Source organism: Loxodonta africana, unplaced genomic scaffold, assembly GCF_030014295.1.
Source record: "Loxodonta africana isolate mLoxAfr1 unplaced genomic scaffold, mLoxAfr1.hap2 scaffold_85, whole genome shotgun sequence".
In the NCBI taxonomy this organism is placed as follows: Eukaryota; Metazoa; Chordata; class Mammalia; order Proboscidea; family Elephantidae; genus Loxodonta; species Loxodonta africana.
In genome coordinates, this window is record NW_026975592.1 from 438407 (window position 1) to 458633 (window position 20227).

At 34.2% G+C, this 20227-nt stretch overlaps 1 pseudogene; it reads right to left on the minus strand.

Annotated features, from left to right (window-relative positions):
* Positions 1-9418: 9418 nt before the first annotated feature.
* Positions 9419-15558, minus strand: LOC135230186 (olfactory receptor 4A5-like; annotated as a pseudogene).
* Positions 15559-20227: the final 4669 nt, after the last annotated feature.

Below are 20227 nucleotides of genomic sequence, written 5' to 3' on the forward strand. Positions count from 1 at the left end.
TTCAGGGACTGAAGAATGACTCCTTAGATGAGTGACATCATAAAAATGACCACACATACTGCCCCGTCTCTGGCGATCATGGTGAGACCAATGACATAGGTTTCAGTGCAGGCAGGTTTTAATAAGGGGTACATGTCACAACAGAAGTGGTCAGTGATGTTGGGACCACAGAAGGGAAGGTTGTAAACAAGGAGAAGGTGAGCTACAGCATGCACAAAACCTCCAACCCAAGTCACCAGCAGCAGCAGAATACGCAACCGTTGGTTCATGATCATCATATAACCCAGGGGCTGGCAGATAGCCACGTAGCGGTCATAGGCCATGACCACCAGAAGTAAAATCTCAGAACCACCAAATAAGTGTCCTATAAAAAGCTGGGTCAGGCAAGCTTAGAAAGTGATGATTTTCTTCTCATAGAGTAAATCTGTAACCCTATTTGGGGTAACTGTAGTAGAATAAACAGCATCCATAAGTGGTCAGTAGCCAAGAAAGAAGTACATACGGGTATCCAGTGTTGGGCTGACCACCACAGTCAAGACAATAAGTAGGTTGCCCACTATTGTCACAACGTAGATGAGCAAGAACACAACAAATAATATTTTCTGGCCTTGGAGACTCTGAGTGAGCCCCAAGAGGACGAACTCAGTCACACTGTTCTGTTGTTCCATATATTCTTCTATATGTCCTTATTTCAGACTTCAGGACAAATTTACCTGTAAATAAAATGGCAACTAGTGACTTTATGAAATCTCCATATAATTTATTTATTCATGCAACAGATAGGCATTTTGATTTATCAGTTTCAGCCCTGTACACTATTTCAGGAATATAAGGCTGATTAAAATATGGTCCATAACCTCAGCAATCTTATCAAGTAATGAAAGACAAACAAGTGTTTTGAAACAAATGGGAAAAAAGCAGACTATGAAGTAATTAGGATTACCACATGAACTTGAGACATCTGGTAGAAAACAAAATTGTGTATATATAGTTAGTAGTATTTATAAAAATCAAATATAAATACAATAAAGTTTTAATATAAAAGTAAAGGAAGATTTACTTAATATTCACTTTCATGTTAGTAAATGAGATGTTTTTCTGCATTCTAGGAATGGCAGAATCTTTTTAACTAATAACTGAAATCCCCAATGGACATATTTCACAATTTTGAAAATTGTTACTGACAAGGCACTACTGAGCAACTAAGAAATAAGCAAAAAACTATGTATAATACTATTATAAAACAAAATAAAAATAATCATATGAGCATGAATAAAACATGGAAAGATACAATTTTTGTTTTAAACAGTTTACTTTTTTGCTGGTGCTGTGTGTGCAGGAGTAAAAAAGATGAGAGAAGAGATTCCAAGGAAAAAAGAAAAAGAAAACATCACACAAACACACACGCATACACGAACTATATCATAAATATCTTCAATGTTAACCAACCCTGATTTCTCTTAAAATAATCCTAGCAATGAGATTCAGTCACTTTTGAAATTCCTATTGACATTTGCTTCAATATCTGACATCATAATTCTGCTGGATCTGCTCTTCACAATACATGAATTTTCTGTTTCTTTTTTTTTATTATGACCAAACCCTCTGTGTGTGCACTAGATCCCATCTCTTTATCACTCTTAAAATAGTCCTTCTGTAATAGTCCCCTCCATTTCCTACAGTAACAATTTTCCTCTCTATATTTATACAGTGTAGTATCTCCTTTGTTTACATAATTAATCCATGTACTCCACATCTATTTCAAGCAAGCAACCCAATTCTCTGTTCTTCTTTATAAAAACTCCTTCTATTTGCTAAGTCTACTGATCAATTTCCGCCCTCTTCTTACCCAACCTATGTCTGCTACAAATTGAAGTAATAAACTGCTTGCATAAGTGTCATCTTAGGTCCTTGAAACTCACTCATTCAAGGCTTACAGATTTACGTTATGCTCTAATTATTAAATTACAGAGCAATTCCGTTGATCTTATATGAGATTTACAAATCTCTGTCTGTTAGAATAACCCCCAAATACCCTTGAAATTAGTTTCTAAGAATACTGATCTTAGAGGAGGTAAATGTACTCTAGATCTTTACACTGTGAAAATATCCAAAAGGGTATTACGGAATTAAGTCAAGCTGCATATTTTTATCTATGACAAACGTTCTCTAACATGGCTCATTATCAAAATCACTAAGGAGAACTTTTAAAAGACTAAGACTTTCCAAATCACACTGTGAATGTACTCCTGCATAATATAAACCCTAGTGAAGACTCTTATGTGTAAAAACACTTCCTGGGTTACCTGCATAATAAAACAGTCATTCAGTCCAAGTTCTGGATTGTTGTTCCTTCTCCCTTGTCCTGAAAGATAACAGCCTCATATACTGATACCATCTCTGTGAACACAGAGAATAAAGACAGTACATGCACCATCACCTGAAATAAAAATGTTTCTCTGTGGCCAAACTTTCCATGCTTCAGGAAGTCTGTCTCAATCTTTCATAAAATGCTTACCTTTTAAATTACTGGGACTTCTAATAGAAATATCCAAATTGTCCCCTAACCAAAAGAAGTCTGAATCTTCACTATAAGCAAACAGAGTCAAAAACCCAAATGCTGGCATAATTTGTTCTAAAAATTCAAGTGTTAAATAAAATAAAAAGTAAATTTTGTGGGAGAGAGGACTGAGAATCGTTTAGAAAAATATTTTGCATTTTGTGGTTTAGAAGTAAAATAGCCCTTAAAACACTTTGATACTCAATCTGTTATACTGGTCTGAGTTCTTACAACATAGTTAAACTTTGATTTGCCTGAAGGATGGAGAATAATCTCATTTTGATATTTCATTATGCTTTTGGGTGCAACATTTTAATTCCTGAAAAAAAAAAAACTGCCATGTAAATACTCACATAGGCAGTCTCTGTGGCAAGTTAAGAGATTTTGGGCATTTTATTTACATTTGAACTACAACAAATTTTGTCAACTCATTTAATTGATGCATCTCAAAGGGCGAAGCTTCCATCATTAAATTCATTGGAACCTTAATCATAATTCTGAGAGTAGGTTCTGCATCTCACAGATACTACGAGAATAATCACCCATGTAAAATAGGACTTACAGGACCAGGTCCTCAGGGGAGAAAAATCACAAAAGTATAACCTGAGGTCAAATTATACAAAAGGAGGAGTCCAGATTGGGAAGAATTTAAATAAATAAAAATTCTTGTTTTTAAATCATGACCTTCAAAATAGGCAAACATTTTGAATGTGTAATTTTAAGTTATACCTTTGCAGAGGACATCTGAACTTGCTCCCACTGGACAAAGAACATTGATTTCAGAACAAATCATTGAAAGTTTAATTCAAATATATATAAAGCAGGGTTCTCACCTGTTATGGATTGAATTGTGTCCCTCACAAACATAAGTTGAAGTCCAAACACCTATGCTTGTGAATGTGACTCTCTTTGTAAATAGGGTCTATGAAGATGTTATCAATTAGATTAAAATGAGATTGCATTGGAATAGGGTGGGTCACATTGGTGCTCTTATAAAAGAGAAGATACACAGAGACAAAGAGAGAGAGATGAAGAACGCCATGTGATGCTGCAGTAGAAACTCAGTAATCCCTGACGTTATTAGGAGCTTGGAGAGAAGAGTAGAACAGATCTCCATCAAAGCCTCAGAAGGAATCAAAACAGTTGACACCCTGATGCTGAACCACCACCTCCAAAACTGAGACTAACTTTCTGTTGTTTAAAGTCATCTACTTTGCAGAATTTTGTTATGGCAGTCCTAGGAAAGTAATATATCACACTAGCAGTAAGAGTCTTGACTTTGTCACAGAGTCTCAGACAGGCAAATTGGTAAAATCTGTATTGAACGTGAAAAAGAAGAAGCATAAAAAAATTAAAAGAATAGCTTGAAATCTAGGAACTCTGAGTCTTATCACGCAGCCCCCTCTGAGGAAAACATTACCAACTGTTTCTTTTTACAAAAAGCTTCAAGGAACTCTGTTCCGTGGGAGGAGGAAATTCCATCACTTGGAAATAGTCACAAAGAGAAAGAAAATTTGTAGAAATTGTAGAGTTCTGGTTACCTTCTTTATATTTTCTCCCCCCTTCACCTCAGTGTTAGACCTTATATTTCCAGGGAAATCAATAGGCCCAGATTAAAAAAAAAATTAAATTTCCCGGCATTCTTTGAAAGTCAAGGTAGCCTATAAGATACAAGTTAAAGTCGTTAAGTGAGACATGCAGGAAGTGAAATGATTCAACTGGAAGCCAAACTCCTTTTTACCCTTCCTCCTTGAAGCTTCCCTAGATCTCAGACAAGTTGTTCAGAGCTCCAACAGCCATCCTGTTACAACGAGCATACCACAAGAATGGAAGTTAAGAGATTGGGAGGTGAGAGTCCTTCTACTCTATTCTTTTTCAAGATTGCTTAGGCAATTAAGAGTGCTTGGCAGTTCCATACATATTTGAAGATCGATGTTTTCATTTCTGTAAAGAAGGCTGTTGGAATTTTGGGAAGGGGGCGTTTCCTGGAATTTATAAACTGCTTTAGGTGGTATTGACATCTTGACAATACTGAGTCCTCCAATCCAGGAACATGAAATATCATTCCATTTATTTAAGTCATGTTTAATCAATTTTAGTACTCTTTTACACCTTTCTATGTACAAGTCTTCTTAAAATTATTCCTAGGAATTATGTTATTTTAGACGATATTGTAAAAGGGATTTTTTTTCTTTAATTCCTCTTTACTATGTTCATTACGGATACAGAAAAACTCAACTTACATGCATGAGCACAAGAAAATTTTTCCCAGAGATAATCTTAAAGTTTTAAATCTTAAACCAAAACTATGCCCTGGAGTCTTTTTCGAACCACAGAATAGATCATTTTAATTATTAAATTACCTCTGCTTTGATTACTGTGCTCTTTTAAAGAATGTTCTATGTGAGATCGAATTTAGAAATGGCAACTCAAAACATTGCATGGGAAACTTAAGCAGCAGTTAGTTTAAGATAATGGTAGTAGAATAATGTGGAAATGGTAACTAGGAAGTAAGGTAGCACGACCTGAATAATGTAACTAATGTCACTGATACGTACATGCAGAAAAAATTAAAATGATGTATCTTTGGCTCAGTATACTTTCTCCAAAATAAAGAAACTTAAAAAAGTAAAATAACATGGAAGTCAAGCGTTAATAATTGCTGAGGAGAAGAATGCAGTGTCCATAAGCATTTGAAAATAAATTTAGTCGCCTACTCTGTATTTCATTTATAGAGAGAAAATTAAAACTCTACCTTGTTACGGTCACAGTTCTTTTAGATCTTTGTTCCTAGCAGCCCACAAACCATCTTAATTGCACTTGAGAATGTGTGCTGAAGGATTCTGTGGCTTGTCCCAGTTCTCCTTCAGGCTACTCATTCGTGACAGCAAAGTAAATTGCTACATACATCGATGGTTCCCCACTATACAATTTCCCTGTGTAAAAATCTCTATTGTCAAAAATCACACGGGTGTGTCTATTTAAAAGTCAAAACACTTAGCTCAAGTTTTTTAAACATTTCATAAAATTTTATTAGCCAATATCCATAAAAGAGTGCTTAAATTGACAATTACCCGTATTTCATTCTGAAGAAATTAATATTTTATACTGGAATATAATTATAGATATAAATTCCATTTTGGAATTCATTTTAAGGAAATGATAAAAAAATTCACTGCAATTTATACTGCAAGAAGAATATGTATACAATTATCTCTTAACATTAAATTGGATTATAAAAGTCAACCCAAATTCCTATAATAATTCTAAAACTGGAAGTTGTACTTTGTAGAAAAAAATTCTAGTAATGATCTTCTGACTCTAAAGCTTTATAATAACCAATAAAGATAAAAGTAAAGTAATAGTATGGCAATAGAGAAGAGAAAGGAAATGTGGGACTATTCTATTTATCACAAAGTCCTCGTAGAACATTCACCAAAATAGACAATATTCTAGCACAAACAAGTTGCAATACATTTCAGAGGACTTATATCATACAAAAATATGTGTAATAATAACATTCAGCTAGAAAATTTGATTTAAAAGGTAACTATACACTCATCAATTATTTACAAATTAAAAAACGCAGTTCTTAATAAGCTATGGATTGAAGAAAAATTGCAATGAAAATGAGAATATACGAAGTACTGTAATATAATAAAAAATACTAAAATTTGTTGGCTGCGGCTTAGCACTTATAGAAAAATATACAGCTTTAATTGCAAGTATTAGAAAACAGGAAAGGTTATAAAAAAATCAGCTAGCTACTATCTCAAGAAGCTAGAAAGAGCAAAATAAACCTGGAAAATATTGTAGAATTGAAACAGTAAATTTAAAAGAAAATCATTAACATAGAAAAAAATTTAAACATAGAGAAAATATATAAAACTAAAACCCACTGCTGTCGAGTCGATTCCGACTCATAGCGACCCTACAGGACAGAGTAGAACTGCCCCACAGAGTTTCCAAGGAGCACCCGGTGGATTTGAACTGCCGACCTCTTGGTTAGCAGCCGTAGCAATTAACCACTATGCCACCGTCATATAAAACTAGGAGTTGGTTTTTGACAAGACTAATAAAATGAATGTGTCTAGCAAAATGAATTTTAAAAAAAGAGGAAAAGCAAACTGTGAGATTTGATAGAGAAAAAAGTGCCATCACTGCAGATTCTTTTATTCTAAAAAGGTAATAAAATGATATTATGCATAAATATACGCCAATAGTTTTGCCAACTGAGAAGTGGAGGAAACCTTTGAAAAATACAACTTTCTGAATGCACAATTAAAAATCATAATAACATGATACCTGTTAAATTAAATGATACTTTAATTTCTCCCCCCCCAAAAAAAAATCCATTCACATATACCTTTATCAATGAATTCTACTCAGCATTTCAGCAAAAAATCCTTTTGGGACAAAAGAAAATTAAAATACTTTCAAACTAATTTTCTACACACAGCATAACTCTTAAAAAAAAATAAGCAAAGATAAAAAAAGGAGTTACAAGATTTTGCAAAAGTTCATCAACATAGCCTCAAAATTTCTCAAATATTATTTAGCAATTCAAATACAGCCATGTATTTTAAAAAAAAATCTAATATGGCAAAATAGGTTTTATTTTAAGAATATATGTTTGAAATAAATTAATGTAATTCAATTGACTACAGGAAGGACCATAGCCTTTCGCTTGCCACTCTTTTGAAAAGTACTGTCTATTTTGGTTATCTTGCATTCTCTCCCATTGTATGTCGTGCATGGGGAAGAGAGAACATGACTCCAGTTCATGTATCTTTAAATACAGAAAAACAATAATATAGGGGCTGTACGAAATGAACTGTACCCAAGAATCCTCATCCATACCTGATATGGACTTAGAAATTAAGGTCCTTAACTTCAAGCTGATGCCCTGATGGGATAGATGTTGGTGACTGGGATGAGTGTACCTTGCCTGTGTGAGTACGTGTGTTATTGTGACCATACTTGAAGTGGTACTAATTGTACTTCTAAAGGTAGACACAACATCTTCTATCTTATGCTTTTCTGCATGTTATATTACCAACAACCCAAAGATATATTGTCAATTTCTTCACCCTTATCAATCTGGACAAGTCTATGGTTGGTTGAATACTAGAATATGATGGAATGTTGAGCCTTTTGGGGGTTAGCCCTTACCTAACCTGGCAACTTCTGCCTTCTCCCTCTGAAAGGCATGACTAGCCGTTTTAGGAGTCTAACAAGCTCGCTGGAGAAATCTTCTCTACGTAGGTCTACATGGAGAAGAAAAGGGTTCCACCAGAGCCCAGTCTTCAAGCCATTCTTGCAAGAGCACTATTCTTATGAGCGAAGTTATATTAGCCCCACTGTAAGTACAGCCATTAGTAGAATATCAAACATTGAACTAGCTCCATGCCATATGGAGCAAAATTGATCAGTCAAGTTCTGCCTTAATTTCTAACCAGACAAAAAATGTGAGATAAATAAATATATATATATATATATGGTTTTTTAAGCCACGAAGTTTTAGGGTAGTTGGTGATGCATCAATGCATAACTGGAACAGGAGAAATGAGTAAAGAGATTCTAAAATATATATTAAAATGAAAAGGTCCTGCAGCTACAATAATCTTGAAAATAAAAATGGTAGAACAACACTACATGATTTTAGGATTTACTACAAAACAAATGTAATTAATACTCTGTTATGCTGTTGCACAATTAGACAAATAGTTGAACAAAATTGACCACAGAGTCTAGAAATAGAACCACACATACATGCTCGTGTATTTTCAACAAAGTTTCATTAAATTCAATAGGGAAGAGAAAGACTTTCAAGGAATGCATATTTGAACAACTGGATATCCATATTAAAAAAAGAATCATGTGAACCCAGCCTATATTACATCCTAGACAGATGCATCATGCCATCTCCCTGTAGAAATGACCCAAAAAACTAAGGAAAACAGATGCAAACATCAATCCTGGAACTTCAACCATCAAAGGAAGGGATAAGGAATTAGGTCAAATGCTGTATGCAAGAAGATATTGACAGAAAACAGGGAACTAGGAGAGACATGAAGTGGAGGTCCCCAGTCAAATAATATGGAACAGTGTTGACATCTTAAAGCACACCAAACAATGACCCCAGACGGGGAAGACAGGAAGCAACTCCAAGGAGCTCACAACAGGTTACAGAAACTTCATAACCAGAAAAACAAGCTTTTTCACACCTCACCCTTCTGCCCCATATGCTGCTTCCCCCCCCTTTACCTGGGCCCCCTCCCAGCTGCCAAGGCTAGAGCATTCCTGACATTCAGGCAAACCTCCACCCCAGACTCCCATTGCACATGCCTTCCCACCACTCGACCAACAGCTGAATGGTGGCAAGTGAGCCTGTACCACAACCCATCTGACACCCCTTCCATCTGGTGAGAGGCTGTGAATGTTCCCACACTTCTGGACAACATCAGAAGGCAAATAGCACCCACCCAGACCACCTTTACCCACCTCACCAAATCAGTGTAGAAAGAAGTGGGCTCACCCTGCCTGCTGCTCCTCTGCCCACCAGACAAGGTGGTGAGAGCTATTGTGCCCACAACAAGCAAGCAGAAAGCAGGCCCAACCTACCCACTTTGACATCAAAACAAAAGAGAAAAAACAGGATGAAACAAACAAATACACAATCAATAAATTAAATAAGAACTTAATGTCTCAGAGAGAGCAGGACAAGATGGCTCCAGCAAGTAACCAAAATAAAGAATCAGATAAAGTTCCAGTAGAAGAAAAACAGTGGAACTACATGATAATTCAAAATACTAATACTTACAGCATTCCAAGACATTAGGAAGGAGATTTAAAAAAAAAAAAAAGGAAAAAATACACAAAATCATGAAAAAAAATAGATGAAACCAACGATAACATAGCCAAAAGAAGAGAAAACGCAGACAAGAATATAGAAGAATTCAGGAAAACAATATAAGAACAAAACATCACAATAAATAAACAATTAGAAATCATGCAAAAAAGGCAACTAGAAATCAGAAAGATACAGAAATAGACAACTCAATAGAAGGTTCAGAAATAGACAACTCAATAGAAGTCTTTAGAAGCAAATTTGAAACAATAGAAGACAGAATCAGTGGTATTGAAGACAAATATATGGACACCACTTTGAGGAAAAATTAGAGAAAACAATGAAGAAAAATTAAGAATTATGTGGGACACAATCAAGATAAAAAATGTAACATGATTGGATTTCTAGAGCAAGGATAGAAAGTGGAAAACACAGAGAAGATTGTTGAAGATGTGCTGACAGACAACTTCCAAAATAGCATGAAAGAAGAAAAACTAACCATCCAATAAGCTCAAAGAACCATAAAGGATGGACTCCAAAAGAAAGTCACCATGATATATTATAATTACACTTGCCAAAACCAAATACAAAGAAAGAATCCTGAAAGGAGCACTAGAAAAACAAAAAGTCACTTACAAAGAGGAAAAATAAGATTAAACTCTAATTACTTGGCAAGAACAATCCAGGCAAGAAGGTGATGGGGTGACAGATATAAAACCTTGAATTAATAAAACTACCTACCAAGAGTAATATATCCTGCAAAATTCTCCAGTAAAATACCAAAATTAGTTCTTATCCAGGTGAACAGAAATTCAGGGAATTCTAAAAAACCAAACCAAACTTACAAGAAATATTAAAGTGACACCTTTTGTTAGAAAACCAACATCAAACAACAACCAGAGTCTAGGACATAGGTCAGTATCCGCCAGATACCAACCTAGGTAAAGAACTCTCAATAATAAAACAAAGCTAAAGACTCTTTTTTTTTAAAGACTCAGAACGGAAAACAGAAACGTCAATCAGTAAGTGACAACAATGTCGAAACAATAAAAAGGTGAATAAATGAGGTACGTATAGAACATTTGGATGGAAACGATGTCAAGGCAATATCAAGTAATAAACAACTGATTCAGAGTTAGGAAGATAAGGGTTAATTTGAAGGAAACCACAAAGAAAGTTAACAAACCTAACCATCCAAATAAAAAAAAAAAAAAGGAACATATAAAGACTCGGTAAACACAAAATCTATAATAATGAAATAAAAGAAAGGAAAATCCACAAACAAAAGGAACTCAGCACAGGAAAGTAGGAAGAACAAAGAAAACATAAGAAAAACACAGTATGACAGCAGTAAACTCATACCCATCTATCAATAATTACACGGAATATAAATTGGTTAAATGCATCCATAAAGAGACAGAGAATGGCAGAACGAATTTTTAAAAAAAGATTCATCAGTGTACTGTCTACAAGAGACATATCATTAACAAAATTACATAAATATACTAAACATAAAAAGACAGAAAAAATACATCAAGCAAACAGTAACCAAAAAGGGTAGGAGTGCCAATATTACTCTCAGATAAAATAAACTTTAAGGCAAAGTCAATCATAAAGACAAGGGAGTACATTATATAATGATTGAAATGACAATCAAATATGTATACACTCAATGACAGGGTTCCAAAATACATAAAACAAACTCTAAGAGCAAGGAGAAGAGAAATACTTAGTTCCACAATAATAGTAGAAGACTTCAACACACCGCTCTATAAAGGACAAAACATCTAGAAAGAAACAGCAAAAATACAGCTCTAAAGGCCATGATCACTGAACTTGACCTCATAGACATATATAGAACACTCCACCAAACAGCAGCAAAGTGTGCATTTTTTCCAATGCACATGAAACATTCTCGAGAATAGGCCACATTTTAGGACAAAAAAACCCTCGATAAAATCTAAAACCTCAAAATAATAGAAAACATTCTCTGTAATCCCAACACCATAAAAGTAGACATCAACAAGAATAGCAAGGGAAAAAATCAAATACATGAAACCTGAATGACATCTTGCTTAAAAACCACTGGCTAATGGAAGAAATCAAACAGGGAATCAAAAAATTCCTAGAATCAAATGAGAATGTAAACATATCATACCGAACCATTTGAGAAACAGCAAAGGCAGTGTTCAGAGGTCAATTTATAGCAATAAATGCACACATCAAAATAGAAAACACCAAAATCAAAATGTTAGCTCTACAACTCGAACAAATAGGGAATAGCAAAAAGAGGTCACAGTCAACAGAAGAAAAGAAATAGTATAGACCAGAAATAAATGAAATATCAGAAAAAAAAAATAGAAAGAATCAACAAGACCAAAAGTTCGTTCTTTGAAACAATAAAAAAATTCAGCAAACCATTGGACAAGCTGACAAAAGAAAAACAGGAGAGGAAAGAAATAACCCAAAGAAGATGAGAAAAGAGACATTACAACAAACCTAACTAAAATAAAGAAGATCATAACAGAATACTATGAAAAATTGTACTCCAACAAATTTGAGAAACTAGAGGAAATGGATGAATTTCTAGAAACACACTACCTATCTAAATGAACAAAAACTGAGATAGAAAATCTGAAAAATGTGTAACAAGAGAAGAGATAGAATGAGGTAAAAAAAAACTCCCAACAAATAAAAGCCCTGGCCTGGACAGTTTCACTGGAGAATTCTACCAAATATTCGAGAAGAGCTCACACCAGTACTATTTATTCAAACTATTTCAGAGCAAAGAAATGAAGGAAACCTCCCAAATTCATTCTATAAAACCACTGAAACCCTGGTACCAAAGCCAGGAAAACACATACATTTAAAATATATAACAGTACAGACCAAATTTTATCTCTCATGTACATAAAAGCAAAAATGCTTAACAAAATTCTAGCCAATAGAACTCATCATCATATTAAAAAAGTAATACACTACTACCAAGTGGGATTCATACCAGGTATACAAGGATGGTTCAACATTAGAAAATCAATCAACATATTCCATCATACCAATAGGACTAAAGAAAAAAATCGCATGGTAACACAATTGACATTTGATAAAGCCCAACACTTACTCCTGGATATCAAAACTCTCAATAAAATAGGAAAGTAGAGAAATTCCTCAACATAACAAAGGGCATCTATACAAAATCAAAAGCCAACATCATTCTCAATGGAGAGAGGCTGAAAGCATTCCCCCTGAGGGCACAAACAAGACATGGAGGCCCTTTATCACCACTCCTATTTAACCTAGTTCTTGAAGTCCTAGCTAGAGCAATAAGGCAAGAAAAAGAAATAATGGCATATAAATTGAAAATGAATTGGTAAAACTATCCCTATTCACAGATGATATGATCCTACACATAAAGACAACACCAAATATTCCATAAGGAAACTACTAGAATAAGAAAGTCTAGACAATATGCTTTATGGATACATACATAGTTAAACTATTTTTAACTATGATTAAAAAATTAGGAATGGGATTGCTCCTGAGAAGAGGTGGAAAATGGCATCAGAGAGGCCCAATCAGGTAGTTTCAATGATTTTGATAATATTCTAGGTAAGAGGCTACAAGATTTATAAAGAATTGCATATTTTGTTGGATATAGATGAAAATTATACACTAAAACTTAAAAATATAAGAAAAGTTCCAAAATTTTTCTTTTAGTTAGAAAAGCAAACTCTTGTTAAGCATAGATAATGTTCCATATTACACTGAGAAAATTCTTTCTGCTTTCTGGTTTTGGGCAGTTTCTGGATGGGCTGTAGGCTGAGAAAAAAAAAAATTTTTAATAAAATTGAAAAAAAACAAAATTTTGTTTTTACCAAAACAGATCATCACTAAGTCTCTCTACATAAAAAATATTTAAGTTTAATACAACTTTTAGGAAACACGCTGCTGATGCAAAATAACACATTTCTTTCCACATCTTCAATTTCATGAAGATAAAATCAGCAGCTCTATCTAATCTTTTCAGAATCATAAAAAATGCACATAATAACTAATGAGGAAAATATAAATATGTTTATAACTTAGATTAGTGTTATTTTTAAATCCAAAGTGAAAGAGTAGTGTCTGACCTCTAATCAAGACTTAGAAAGAGTTTTCTTCATCAACCCCATCCCATCTATCAAAATTGTTCACTGATGGTGTCTCAAAACAAACACAATATCATATCCCACTAAAATGTGCAGAATTGTAAATACATAGACATTGCCCAGAGGAACAGAAATAATCTTAAACACAAAATGCATAGTGGAGCTAAAAAAAAGCTGTTGTGCTCATAGAATTATGACCATAAAATTTTAAAAACACACCCTTGGCCTCAAAAATTTGTTCTAAGTATTGGCCAAATTGTTTTCCCATTAATTGGGATGATAGAAAATTTTCAAATGTAATCTGTTTTTTTTTTTGTCTTTTTAAAAGGAAAAAAAATTTTTTTCAAGGTCCTGCTTCAGTATATACCGAGAAAAATAAAATTATAATGTGAGCTTAGTTTTATTTTTATTTATGACAGGAAAAATACTTATGCCATTTATCCAGCCTCTAGAATGCCTCTATTAGTTTAACTGTAATGTCAAAGAATAATTTACTCTACATTTTAGATGCCTTTGCATCAGTAAAGAGAAGTATTTGTAGAGAATCCATTGAATTGACTTAATCGTTCATTGTGATAATTTTTGTCTATTTCTTGCTTTAGAATTAGCAATGATATTTTCCGTGTGGATGCAAATTCTTATTCTACATGTGGTTAACTTTCTACTCCAGATTTTTTCCATAGCATTTTTCATCTCAGAATTTCTCAGGGTGTATATCAGAGGATTCAACATGGGAGTGATAACTGTATACAGCACAGTCATGGATTTGTCAACGGGAAAGTTGGAAACAGGTCTAACATACATGAAAATAGAGGGAACAAAGAAGAGGACAACCACTGTGATGTGGGAGCTGCAGGTAGACAGGGCTTTGCGCCTCCCTTCCTGACTGTGAGTCTTCAGAGAGCGTAGGATGACTCCATACGAGATTAGTAGAAGGATAAAAATTGCCATACAGATAGCTCCTCCATTGACAAGAACAGTGAGTCCTATAAAATAGGTGTCAGAGCAAGCCAGTTCCAATAATGGGTACATGTCGCAGATGAAGTGATCAATAACATTGGGACCACAGAATGGGAGGCTGTACACAAAGAGAAGTTGAACCACAGAGTGCAAAAAACCTCCAACCCAGGCCACCACTAGCAACTGAATGCAAACCTGTCAATTCATGATGGTCAAGTAATGCAGTGGCTTACAGATGGCCACATAGCGGTCATAGGCCATTGCCACCAGAAGAAAGACCTCAGCACCGCCAAATAAGTGTTGTATAAAGAGTTGGCCCATGCAAGCTACAAAGGAAATAGTCTTTTTATCACAGAGTAAGTCTCCAATCATTTTGGGGGAAATAGTAGTGGAATAAACAGCATCCATGAATGACAGATAGACAAGGAAGAAGTACATGGGAGAGCCCAGGGAGGGACTGACAATAACAGTCATGACAATTAGTAGGTTTCCCACCATCGTCACAATGTAGATGAGCAAAAACATGATAAATAACACTTTTTGGCCCTCAGGATCCTGAGTGAGTCCCAGGAGGACAAATTCTGTTACATTGTTACTGTGTCCCATTTACTCTTCTACAAGATCTGTTTCAGAGATGAGAACTCAGGAGAACAAATCTGTAATGAAATCATGAAGACAATTATGAGTATGTCCATTAGGTCATGGAGTACTTCTTCACTATTAATCTACAGTGGCTTTTGCATAATAAACATTTAGAAATACCTACTGAGTTTCTCTTCCAAAGATCCTAATATGTCTTCTCTTAACAATTTTACTTCTTCTCAGATGACTGCTTTGAGCCTACAAATAAGAGATTCTATCTCTAAATCTTAGTTGGTCTTGTATAGAGAAAATCAGTCAGAGGCCCAAGAGCCATTCATTCATTTAACAATCCTTTAAAAAATGACAGTGCTTGGTACAGAAGTCAACAATGACAGAGAGGGAAAAAATTTCTGCCCTGAAGAAACTTATTATCTGGTGCTGAAAATAAACTCTAAACAAGTTGGTAATATTTGTGGTGAGTATCTTTACAATAGGGTCTATATAGCACCAAAAATAACCCCTCTTCAGGAATATCTCGCTAAATTTTACGATATTCCATTATTAGAAGTTCAGTTCTTTAGGCCTCAAATGTTTTTCACTCTTTATGAATCTCTCATTAAATTTGAAGAGGCTGGACTTTGTAATGTATCAGATAACTACAAAATTATTTAGTATATTATTCTGTAGGAACTATTTGGACATAGATTGTCTGTCTCTTCTTGAGGATCCATAATGCCTTCCATTTTCTCATTGCTTATTCCACAACTAGTAACAATCTTCTATACTCTATTGACACACAGTCAGTACTTTGAGTTGGTAGTATTTGTGGTGAGTACTCTTACAATATGATCTATATTTTCAGCAAACATTTCTGAACTGAACTTAACTGACATATAGCAATTAACAACTAGTACATTAGGAACCAGTATTTTTCAAATCCATTGCAGGTGAGCTTGGTAACCATGGGAGAGAAAATAAACACTGTAAAGAGAGGTAGAGGACAACAGAAGAGGATTTTACATATAATACTTCTTAGGCACTGAGAGAGGTAAGAACTAGAACTTCAATATCAAAATTCCAAAAAGGAACATACTCAAAGGAAAAATCCAAACTCAGTATAAGAAGGTATGAGTTTTAGTTATTTTCTATATTTAGTCACAAATCTGTCTCAGTTTACTCATTGGAAAGTAAAGGATTAAACCAGATGATCTTAGAATCCTTTCTAGACCAACTGTCTGTGATACTATCAGTGAAACCCCATCTTATTTTATTCTGCTGGATATTTCTATTTATGTATTTGTAACTAAACAACAATCTCCAAGCTCATCAATGTTACTTTAAAAATGCTAGCCAGTGTTGAAATTTGATTGTTATAGTGAACAAATAATGGTTAAGGTTTCTCATTCACTGGGTACCTATTTAAGACTCAGGACATCCTTGGAGAGAGAGCACAGCACAGTGACAAATAATGTGTACTCTGGAGCAACCTGTCTGTGTTTGAATTCCACCCTTCACTACTTACTATCTCTGCGACCTTGAGCAACTTAATAAACCTCTTTGTGTCTCAGTTTCATAATTTGTAAAATGGGGAAACCAATCGTACATATCTCAGAAGTTTTTATGTATGTGTTTTTACATGTATAGTGCCTAGATCACTGCCTGGACCCTGATAAAGAGTCAATAAACGATAGCTTTTTATTATTGTCCTTGAATGTTTCTCTATGGATATTTGATCAAAACAAATCATCTGGATCTTTTTCACATTAGGAAAAAGTATATTACTTATAAAAGAATATTATACACCTATAACTCACAGACACACATTTTTGGATATAGGATAAAACTGTACATTATAAGAATTATTTACTTTGTTGTATATGTGTCATAATATCTACCTGTCATGGTATGTGTATTGATGAAAGTTAAGCAGAAAAAAAGGAAAAGATTTTACCCATCCATCAGATGGAGGCCTAAAGAGTAGAAAATGGAAAAGAAGAATCAAACCAGGAAGCAGCAAAATTATATTTAAGACATTAATATACATAAGTAATAGATACATTAATGTGTTAAGTGGGGATAGCTTTCTTAAGAAATCTCCAGAAAGATTTCTTCTAGTGAAAGAGTGCTGGAAGGCCAACCTCTGAGGCTTCCTGAGGTTACTCAGGAGGCTTCTTGGAAAGCCATTACAAATAAACACAGAGCCTATCCTAGAATATAAGCAATAAAAAAGAAAAGGAAAGGAAGGGGAAAAGGGAGATGAGAGTAAAAGAAAATAGAGAAGAGAAGAGGAGATGGGAGGATAGGAGAGCAGGAGAGAAAGAGAAAGGAAGGGAAGGAAAAGAGGAAAAAAATTCAAAGAAAAAAAAAAAAAAGAACATTGATTCCACAGAGGCTCTAGCACTTATGTTTAAAGACAAACTCAAATAAGAAAGAATACTACACATATAGATACAAACACAATCTTTAGGGTTATTCATTCTTGCGAAAATTGCTGAATTACTAAACCTTGAATGTAGACCAGCTGATTTCATTTATATTGATTTGGTTGAGGGGAAAGAACATGTGCAGAAGAATTTTGAGCTTTCTTTTAGAAACCAGCTGAAATGAGCACTGTATATGTCCAAGTGATTCCGGAGTTCTATCATTTTTGAAGCTGTAGATTAATAAAGACACAGCTGTTGAAGAATATAATGGTAAAGACAGTTTATATCTAGTTGTTTTTTAAACTACTTATTTTCTGCAAGGTCTAGTGCCCTTAATCTTAGTAATAATCAATGCTGGATTTCACTGAAATAAATATTCTGTTGGCCAGCTAAGTTATTTACACGTAAGAAAATCAGTATGTAAAGTACCCACTATAGTTTCAGTCCTCAAAGATTTGATACCATAAAAACCGAAAGAATTACTAGGCTTTCAACTTAAGCCCCTAAGTTTACAGCTTTGTAGAAAAAAAAAAAATCATTTAACTTATTTTTATAAGAACATGGCTTTGTACAAATAGGAAATAAAATACCATAGTAACAAAAATAACCTCTATAGTACATTACAATTACAGTTTTATAAGTCTCTCTAAGTGGCAGTAGGCAAGGTACTTCCTGATCACCAGTTTCTTTTTTATATTATATATATATATATATATAGTTGTCCTAATTTTGTGTGTGTGTATACATATATGGTTGTCATAATTTTAAATATTCACACTTAAAAGCACATATCAAAATTCCAGACATAACAGGCATTTTTTTCTTTATACCCTGACACACTTGATATAACACATAGTTTTAAATTTTCTTTTTTTTAGGTTAGATATGGAGCATTGATGGTGCAGTGATTAAGAGCATAGCTGTTAACCAAAAGGCAGGCAGTTTGAATCCACCATTGGCTCCCTGGAAACCCAATGGAGCAGTTCTACTCTGCCTTACAGGGTAACTATGAGTTGGAATCCACTCAACTCGACCGCAATGGGTTTGGTTTTTTTGTTTAGTTCAAATACATCTAAATTAATTATAAATCTTTTTTTAACATATCATTTATCCTATGAACCAAGATTACAAATCTATTGACTTACTTGTAATGCACAGCAAGCTTCTTTTGTTATTTGACAAATGGACAGTAAATTTCTATCAGACTAAAACAGTAAAGCCAAGTAGATTCTGTATGTTGTAGTTAATTTCTGTGTTTCTCTTGATTAATTTTACAATTTCAAAATTAATCTAATGAAATGTATTTAAGAAATTAGCTCTATTTCAATATACCATGTAAATTTTTAATGAGTGTCATATATCAGATGTTTCAAAAACTCACCTCTTGGTTCTTGTCCTTGGTCCTGAAAATCAGGGCTTCTTTCATTGAGAGTAATTGTAGATAACTCATGTATTTATCTGCAATTCCAGAACACATGGCAATGTGTAGCTGATCAGTGGAGCTAGAAATAGTTCCAACTGGTTACACTTTTCATACTTCCATACAAGCTGCCCATCATATCACTTTTTTTTCAGATAACTGTAGAATTGTACATGTATGAAAAGTAGATGCTTGGAACATGAAGACATTTAAAAATAATAGTAAATAGCTGAAAGTTCTTACCTGCTGGGTTATGTGCTCGAAGAACAATGAGGATGCTGTGTTTGCATGACAATGTAAAACCGGGCAAATTAATGGAAATTAATCTGGCCAAGCCTGTTATTTAGTGACACAAACAAATAAACAAAAAAGGAAAAATCACTCAATTTAGTTATTTGAAATTTTCTCTTTTTAGTCAGTAACTATGAGGGAACCAAAAATGACTTTACTTTGATTGAGGATTTAGGGTAACACTCTGTCCCTAGTCATTAATTCTATACCTAAGAAGGCAAAGGCTGGGATTCAACTTCTCAGAAAAGCCAATGACAGAGCTTTCTCACAGATAGGAGCAGAAAATTTCAGCAATTCAGTCATTCAAAAAGCATATCCAAAGACCATTTCTTTCCTCATTAGAGAATCATGACCTTCCAGAAATTCCTACAAGAAATGAGAGATATGTATCAACAGAAAATATAACAAGAGAACATCTACAGGACTAGATGCCAGTTAAAGAGAGTCTCCAGCCTGGACAGGAGTTTGAGTTTTCAGAAATCTCTTGGGTCATTCTATCAGGAAATAATTCTTACATTTATATGTGCAGATGTAGTGTGTGGCTTTTTACATCATCACTGTTTTAAATGAAAGACAATGCAAGTTCATTATAAATTAGTTTGTTAGAATATTTGGAAAAAATTCAAATGGAATTACCTCTCCTGGATACTTTCCTTCCCTAGACATCCCTAGAGGAAAAAGACCTGGATCTTGCCAAGAAAAAGTAGCAGACAAGCAAGTAATGAGAAAAGTCTGTAATGTGAAGAGAAAATTCTAAAATAAAGTGAATAATAAATTATGAGTTTTATATTAGTAAATCTTTAGACAAAGTAAATAATATTTATTCGAAAATTAAGAACAAGCCCCAGATTCTCTTGCCTAACCATATCCCTAGTGGAAGAAGGCCTTACTCTGACTGTTAGAGGGTCCCTACCCAATAAACCCTATGGCTCAGAGGCAAAGAACACTGAAACTAGGTAAGAAATTTACCTCCCTATTCTTGAAAAGGCAGTT